The sequence below is a fragment of the Thalassophryne amazonica genome, chromosome 11 (assembly GCF_902500255.1).
Source record: "Thalassophryne amazonica chromosome 11, fThaAma1.1, whole genome shotgun sequence".
NCBI classification, from domain to species: domain Eukaryota; kingdom Metazoa; phylum Chordata; class Actinopteri; order Batrachoidiformes; family Batrachoididae; genus Thalassophryne; species Thalassophryne amazonica.
In genome coordinates, this window is record NC_047113.1 from 105,977,354 (window position 1) to 105,985,444 (window position 8,091).

The following is an 8,091-nucleotide window of genomic DNA, read 5'->3' on the forward strand; positions in this document are numbered from 1 at the left end:
ATGTTCCTAGTGTCTGGAAAGATGCTGTGGTGGTTCCTATTCCAAAATCTAGCCACCCTGCACCCCTCAATGATTTTTAGACCAGTGGCATTAACATTGATTCTCATGAAGGTTTTTGAAAAATTTGTGTTCAGAGATTCTGAGAATCACTGAGCTTGTACTGGATTCTCTGCAGTTTGCTAACAGGCCTCAGAGGAGTGGAGGACTCTTCATAACCTGCTTTTTAAACAGTTTGAAGGTAACGATGTCACACTAGACTTTTTTTCTCTTCTACTTTTAATATAATCTAATCGCATAATGATAATGTAGCGGGATGAAAGTCCCGGATCCCAATTCAAAAGACGTTCCCGCTACCTTGGCTAAAGGGGAGTTCCCCTTTGGCTGACCTGGTAGAGGAACGGTCTTGTGGTGTGAGCCGCGTGGGTTCAATCCCCCACTGTCGTCCCGGCCACAAAGGTCCTGCAGCTTCAATAATAATACGAGCTCTATGGTAGACAAAAGCACAAAACAACCGGAAATGGCACAAAAAAATCTGCCCGTATGGGAAAAAGCCACAAACCGGAAATGACATGGTGAGATGCTGAAGAGCTTCATTCGTTCATGTCTGAGACATATACATATTACGAAGCTTGCTCATGGTACAGGAAGTGCCAAATTTTGAGTCCACAGTGAAACAGGAAATGTCAAACACTTCCTGGGTCAACACTTCCTGGACTGACAGATGAGATCCCATGAAATCTCGCAGGAACTCAGTGGCAAGTTCACACTAAAGTAGGAAGTGCCAAAGTTTGAGGCCACAGTGAGACAGGAAATGTCAAATGTTGAACACTTCCTGACATCGGTGGAGCTAGAGCGGAGGCCAGGGTTGCACTGGATTCCCCTGAAATCTGATTGGACACAGATGATTGACATGTCATGGCGCCGCACATCTGGTTGAAAAAAGCTGCATTTTGAAATCGGTGAGTCACATTGACTTCTAGGTTCCTCCTGTCCAGTTTTGTGTACTACAAAAATTTCAATTTTTTAATTTGTTTTCATTTATGTAGCATGAAATCACAACAAAGTTGCCTCAAGGCATTTCACACAAGTAAGGTCTAACCTTACCAACTCCCAGAGGAAACACACAGGTGACAGTGGTAAGGAAAACTCCCTCTGATGATTTGAGGAAGAAATCTCAAGCAGACCAGACTCAAAGGGGTGACCCTCTGCTTGGGCTATACTACTGACACAACTGACAAAACAATTTACAAAACATATACAGGAAATTTTGCTGGTGCACAGGACAGGAGGGTAGCAGAAGTAGACACCACACCCATCTCTTGATGGAGCCACAAAAAGTTCTAATCCACCTTAGTAGAAGAAGAAAAATGTTTGCCTCAGATTTGAACTGAACATGTCGTTTGAACCACGGACTAATGATGACACCAAAGTTATATTGGTGAGTAAACGACCGTATTTTATGCCAGAAATTAGGTCTAGGTTGTAAAAAGCAGCATTTCTCCTTTAATTTCGGTTGCCTTATATATGCGTGTGTCTCCAGTGAGTGTTAAACGAGCAGGTGGCTGTTGCTTAAATAACCTCAAATTTTCTGTCTGAAGGACTTAAATAACCTCTTAATTTTGCTCTCTGAGTGGCACCATGATGATGCATTTCACTTAAAAATACATATGCCAGGACATCCGCTTACATCATGGCTGAGATGGGCAGCTAATTTCTCAGCTCCGACTGACCTATTAAAATAGCCGATTAAAAGTTACGAACAGACAAATGAACACAGAAATACAAGACAAGGTAACTGCAGTCATGAGTTCAACTAAAAAAACTGAAAAGACGTGAGAGGTGGAAAAATGAAGACGGCAAAAGGGGCTAACGCGAGCCAAAGCTGCGCCATTGAAAAACACGGGAGGCTAATGCTGAGCCGGAGATGCTATCGGAGTTTCACAAGCTCTGACAGGAAAATAAAGACTCTTTTGGTGACTTAAAGACTTCTCTTTCAAGGCTGGAATCCACTATGGATGATATAAAACAATGAACCGAGGGGCTTCATAAGAGACTGGGTGATGTTGAGGACAGATGCACGCAGCATGAGAAGGTACTGAGCTACTTGCTAAAATGGGAAACTACCCTCGCTGTTAAATGTGATGACATGGAAAACAGACTGTCGCAACAACATAAGCAAGCCTGGCACCAGAAAAAAAATATTAAGGGGGTGATGAGTTTATCACAGGGGGTGGGGTCGCGCCCCCTCCAAAAAAAAGTGCGCACTGGAGGGGATGTGCCTGAGCGTGCGTAATGAATTGGGTGCGCTCCTAGAAAGCCTGTGTATTTAGGCTACACCATTGTAAGAGACTGACTGAGTAAGAGTAAAGAGTGACCCTGATTAGAAGTGACCCTGAGTAACTGATTCCATCTGCTCAAAGTGATATTAATCAGTAAAATCACCTGGTGGAGTCAGTGGTTGCAAAGAAAACCTGCACCCTCATGGCTCTTTCTGGAACAGGTTGCCTACCCCTGGTATAGACCCTCGGTCAAGTGATCTCCTGCATACCACAAAACCAAACCAACAACTGATCTGAGAAACGACACGAGACAGTAGATTAACCCCACATACAGCCCTCCATCACAAGCACAAACACAGCGCAATTGGGCATGACAGTCACACAACGGGTCAAGATAAACCTTTCATGTAGATATACAGTGGTCCTTGTTTATCGCGGGAGTTACGTTCTAAAAATAGGCCGCAATAGGTGAAATCCGCGAAGTAGACAGCGTTATTTTTTACAATTATTATAGACGTTTTAAAGCTGTAAAACCCCTCACTACACACTTTATACACTTTTCTCAAACAGGCATTAACATTTTCTCACTTTTCTCTCGTGTGTAAACACTCTCAAAGTTCAAACCTTAGTAGAAAAATAAGACCAACCTGTTTTCAGGCCCAAACATTTGTTTGAGAAATAAAAATAGAATGTTTTCCTATAAATAATTATGATGGCTTTTAGAACTAACAAATTTAATTTTAACGATCAACCTACGAGGTTGGACACGTAAGAAATTATTAATAGTGACTGACCAGTATTTCACAGTTACTCTGATCGCGCCTCTTCGTCCTGGCGCCGTGCCACTGTCACGCCTTTTTCCACTCACACCTCGCTGCAGGTGTCTTTTTCCGAGTGAAGAACACAGTTATGGGTAGTTGTTGGCGCTCTTTTTTCTTCTGGGCGAGAAGATTCTTATAAACAGACACGCAGAACACAATGCGCGTACTCTCCCTTCGTGGTGCCGCAACAGGTGTCCCGTCATCTCGACAGAACACGGGCCTGCTTGATGAGGGCGCAGAGCACAATGCGCTTTAAAAAAAAAAAAAAGCATGCAAAATTGGACTAAAAAAATCCGTGAAACTGCGAGGTGCTATATTTTGCAGTATTTCTTTTTCTTTCTTTTTTATTGTTATTTTTGATAACTCTCACATCCTAGGGGGCGAGGTTGATGACATGAGAGGGCGTCGCCCCCAAATGCCCCCTCATGGCGCCGGGTCTGAACATATGGCTCTATGGTATACCAGAAGGGGCTGAGAAAGATGACATGATGAAGTTTGTAACTGAGTTTTTGTATAAATCGCTGGAGTTCGTAGGAACAGATATTAAACTGAAAAGAGCACACAGAGCCCTGGGCCCAAAACCAAAAGCTGCTGTGACCCCACTGTCAATCATAGTTAATTTTCTGGATTTTTAAGTGAAACAGGCAACAATGCAGCAGGCGTGGAAGCAACGGAACGCTGAGTTCCAGGGACACAGGGTCTACTTTGATCAAGATTACCCCATTGAGGTGCAAAGGAATAAGAAAAAGATTTGAGAGGTAATAAAAAAGCTGACAGAAAAGAACGTCAAAGCCCAGTAACAATTGGATTTCTCATTTATTGGGTAATAATTGAAAGGGACAGATTTGTTTTCGGGTAATATTTTATGACTATAACATTGTGTGGATAGGGGTCTTTGCAGGGGTGAGGGGAAAGAATTCTGTTTATTTTGATAAGCATTCGGCTTTTAATGTGACAAGCCGGGGATGATCGTCACTGCACTTAGTGCAATCAGCCCACAGAGCTACAGCACTCTGCCCAAGAGTCACCGGGAGTGGGAGGCCCTTATAGTTATTGTTTATTTGTTCTGTTTTCAAGGGCAACCTATTGGATTTTTGGAAATTTTTATGATGTGGTTTTTTTGTTGGTTACTAAGGTTCAGCGGCTCTTAGCAAAAGATAATGTTGGTTTTCTTACTGTTGGTATAAACACCAGCTATAGACAGTATAAACATTATTAGCGATAACATAAATGGGGTCAACCATCCTATAAAAAGGGAAAAAATTATGTCACAATTGAAGAGGTTGAATTGCTCAATTGCTTTGCTTCAGGAGACCCACCTCAGTGACAAGGGACACAGGAAAATTACAGTAGTGTTCAGAATAATAGTAGTGCTATGTAACTAAAAAGATTAATCCAGGTTTTGAGTATATTTCTTATTGTTACATGGGAAACAAGGTACCAGTAGATTCAGTAGATTCTCACAAATCCAACAAAACCAAGCATTCATGATATCAAATCAAATCAATTTCATTTATATAGCGCCAAATCACAACAAACAGTTGCCCCAAGGCGCTTCATATTGCAAGGCAAAGCCATACAATAATTACAGAAAAACCCCAACTGTCAAAACGACCCCCTGTGAGCAAGCACTTGGCGACAGTGGGAAGGAAAAACTCCCTTTTAACAGGAAGAAACCTCCAGCAGAACTACTATGAGGTCCCTAAGATAAGATGGGACCTGATTATTCAAAACCTTATAAGTAAGAAGAAGAATTTTAAATTCTATTCTAGAATTTACAGGAAGCCAATGAAGAGAGTCCAATATGGGTGAGATATGCTCTCTTCTTCTAGTCCCTGTCAGTACTCTAGCTGCAGCATTTTGAATTAACTGAAGGCTTTTCAGGGAACTTTTAGGACAACCTGATAATAATGAATTACAATAGTCCAGCCTAGAGGAAATAAATGCATGAATTAGTTTTTCAGCATCACTCTGAGACAAGACCTTTCTAATTTTAGAGATATTGCGTAAATGCAAAAAAGCAGTCCTACATATTTGTTTAATATGCGCATTGAATGACATATCCTGATCAAAAATGACTCCAAGATTTCTCACAGTATTACTAGAGGTCAGGGTAATGCCATCCAGAGTAAGGATCTGGTTAGACACCATGTTTCTAAGATTTGTGGGGCCAAGTACAATAACTTCAGTTATTGTACTTGGATCAGATATGCACACTCTTAAGGCTATGAAATTGGGCTATTAGTAAAAAAAGTAGAAAAGGGGGTGTTCACAATAATAGTAGCATCTGCTGTTGATGCTACAAACTCAAAACTATTATGTTCAAACTGCTTTTTTAGCAATCCTGTGAATCACTGAACTAGTATTTAGTTATATAATTACAGTTTTTCGTGATTTCTTCAAATCTGCGATGCTTTAATTTTGTTGGTTTCGAACCAAGATTTTGCTCATTTACTAGTGTGCTTGGGGTCATTGTCTTGTTGAAACACCCATTTCAAGGGCATGTCCTCTTCAGCATAAGGCAACATGACCTCTTCAAGTATTTTGACATATCCAAACTGATCCATGATACCTGGTATGCAATATATAGGCCCAACACCATAGTAGGAGAAACATGCCCATATCATGATGCTTGCACCACCATGCTTCACTGTCTTCACTGTGAACTGTGGCTTGAATTCAGAGTTTGGAGGTCGTCTCACAAACTGTCTGCGGCCCTTGGACCCAAAAAGAAGAATTTTACTCTCATCAGTCCACAAAATATTTCTCTTTAGGCCAGTTGATGTGTTCTTTTGCAAATTGTAACCTCTTCTGCACGTCTTTTATTTAACAGAGGGACTTTGCAGGGGATTTGTTGTGAAAGTGTAGTGACTTACCCACAACAGGGGGCGTAAATGAACGGACAATGAAAGAGTCGATATGAACACTTTACTGTTGTGAATGAGCACAACCACAACACAGAGGAATGTGAAATTTTGCAGACAGTCAATCACAAGGGTGACGTGTGGGCAGGCTCGAGGATAGAAGACGTCTGTCCTGAGATGAACCGGAACCACACGATTTCCTCCGCCACCGAACCCGGAGAATACTGGAGCCGCCAAGTCCTGAGTCCCCAGGTGGCCTCCGTCTTCGAAGGTCGGATCTGGTACTGCTGGCAGGGAGCAGAGACAATAAGATATGGGTGTGTGCACACCCAGTAACAACAACGGTGGGAATTCCACCTCCACCTCTAACACATACTCGTGCAGCTCCTGTCTAACCACTTATCTGGTAGAGGTGTGAAGCGAAGCCGTCGCTGATCACACCAAACGCCAGTCTCTCATAAGGAACACCACAGGAAAGCGGCTGCAAAAAGAGTTCAGACTGACACACAGTTTACTTTAAGGCTGAGAATATTACCTGAACGGTTCGACGATATCTCGGCAATGAGGTGGAGATGACGTCCGGGTTTTATGGAGTGAGATGATGAAGCATGGATGGGTGACAGCTGTCAAGAGATAATGAGTGACAGCTGTCACCCCCGGCTATGTCCGTGGTGGCAGCGCCCTCTCATGCCTGAAGCCCGCACTTCAGGCAGGGTGCCCTCTGGTGGTGGGCCAGCAGTACCTCCTCTTCTGGCGGCCCACACAACAGGATTCTTGCAAATAAATTAGCTTCACACGCGTTTTCTTCCACGTGTCTCTGTTTTTTTTTTTGTTTTTTTTGTTTTTCATTTTGTCAATTTTGTGGAACAAACAGGTGTGAATCAGCTGTTCCGTAAGTAAGGATGAAGCCAGCACCTGTTGAACATGCTTTTCTCTTTGAAAGCCTGAGGAAAATGGGATGTTCAAGACAGTGTTCAGAAGAACAGCGTTGTTTGATTAAAAAGTTGATTGGAGAGGGGAAAACGTATACACAGGTGCAAAAATTATAGGCGGTTCATCTACAATGATCTCCTTCTTCTTCTTCTTTGTCTTTCGGCTGTTCCGTTAGGGGTCGCCACAGCAGATCAATCGTTTCCATCTCTGTCCTCTGTATCTTCCTCTGTCACACCAACCACCTGCATGTCCTCTCTCAGCACATCCATGAACCTCCTCTTTGGTCTCCCTCTTCTCCTCCTGCCTGGTGGCTCCATCCTCAGCATCCTTCTCCCTATATACCCTGGGTCCCTCCTCTGCACATGTCCAAACCATCTCAATCTCGCCTCTCTGACTTTGTCTCCAAACCGTCCCACCTGAGCTGTCCCTCTGATATGTTCATTCCTAATCTTGTCCATTCTTGTCACTCCCAAAGAGAATCTCAACATCTTCAGCTCTGCCACCTCCAGCTCTGCCTCCTGTCTTTTTGTTAGTGCCACTGTCTCTAAACCATACAACATAGCTGGTCTCACTACTGTTTTGTAAACTTTCCCCTTCACTCTTGCTGATATTCTTCAGTCACAAATCACTCCTGCCACCTTTCTCCACCCACTCCACCCTGCCTGCACTCTCTTCTTCACCTCTCTACCACACTCTCCATTACTTTGAATAGTTGACCCCAAATATTTAAACTCATCTACTTTCACCACTTCTACTCCTTGTAACTGCAGTATTCCACTGGGCTCCCTCTCATTCACACACATGTACTCAGTCTTGCTTCTACTGACTATCCAGGGTTGGGACCAGGAAGCAGAGTTGTAGTCTTACACACCTCTCTGCAGCTTCTCTCCCCCTGCCATCCCCTCATTACCCCATCCCCGTAGAGACGGTGCCTGCTCCCAGACTACCAATAACCAGCAAAAATCTATTTAAGCATAAAAATTCAAAAAGAAAAAATAATATAGCACCTTCAACTGCACCACAGACTAAAACAGTTAAATGTGGTCTATTAAACATTAGGTCTCTCTCTTCTAAGTCCCTGTTGGTAAATGATATAATAATTGATCAACATATTGATTTATTCTGCCTTACAGAAACCTGGTTACAGCAGGATGAATATGTTAGTTTAAATGAGTCAACACCCCCGAGTCACAC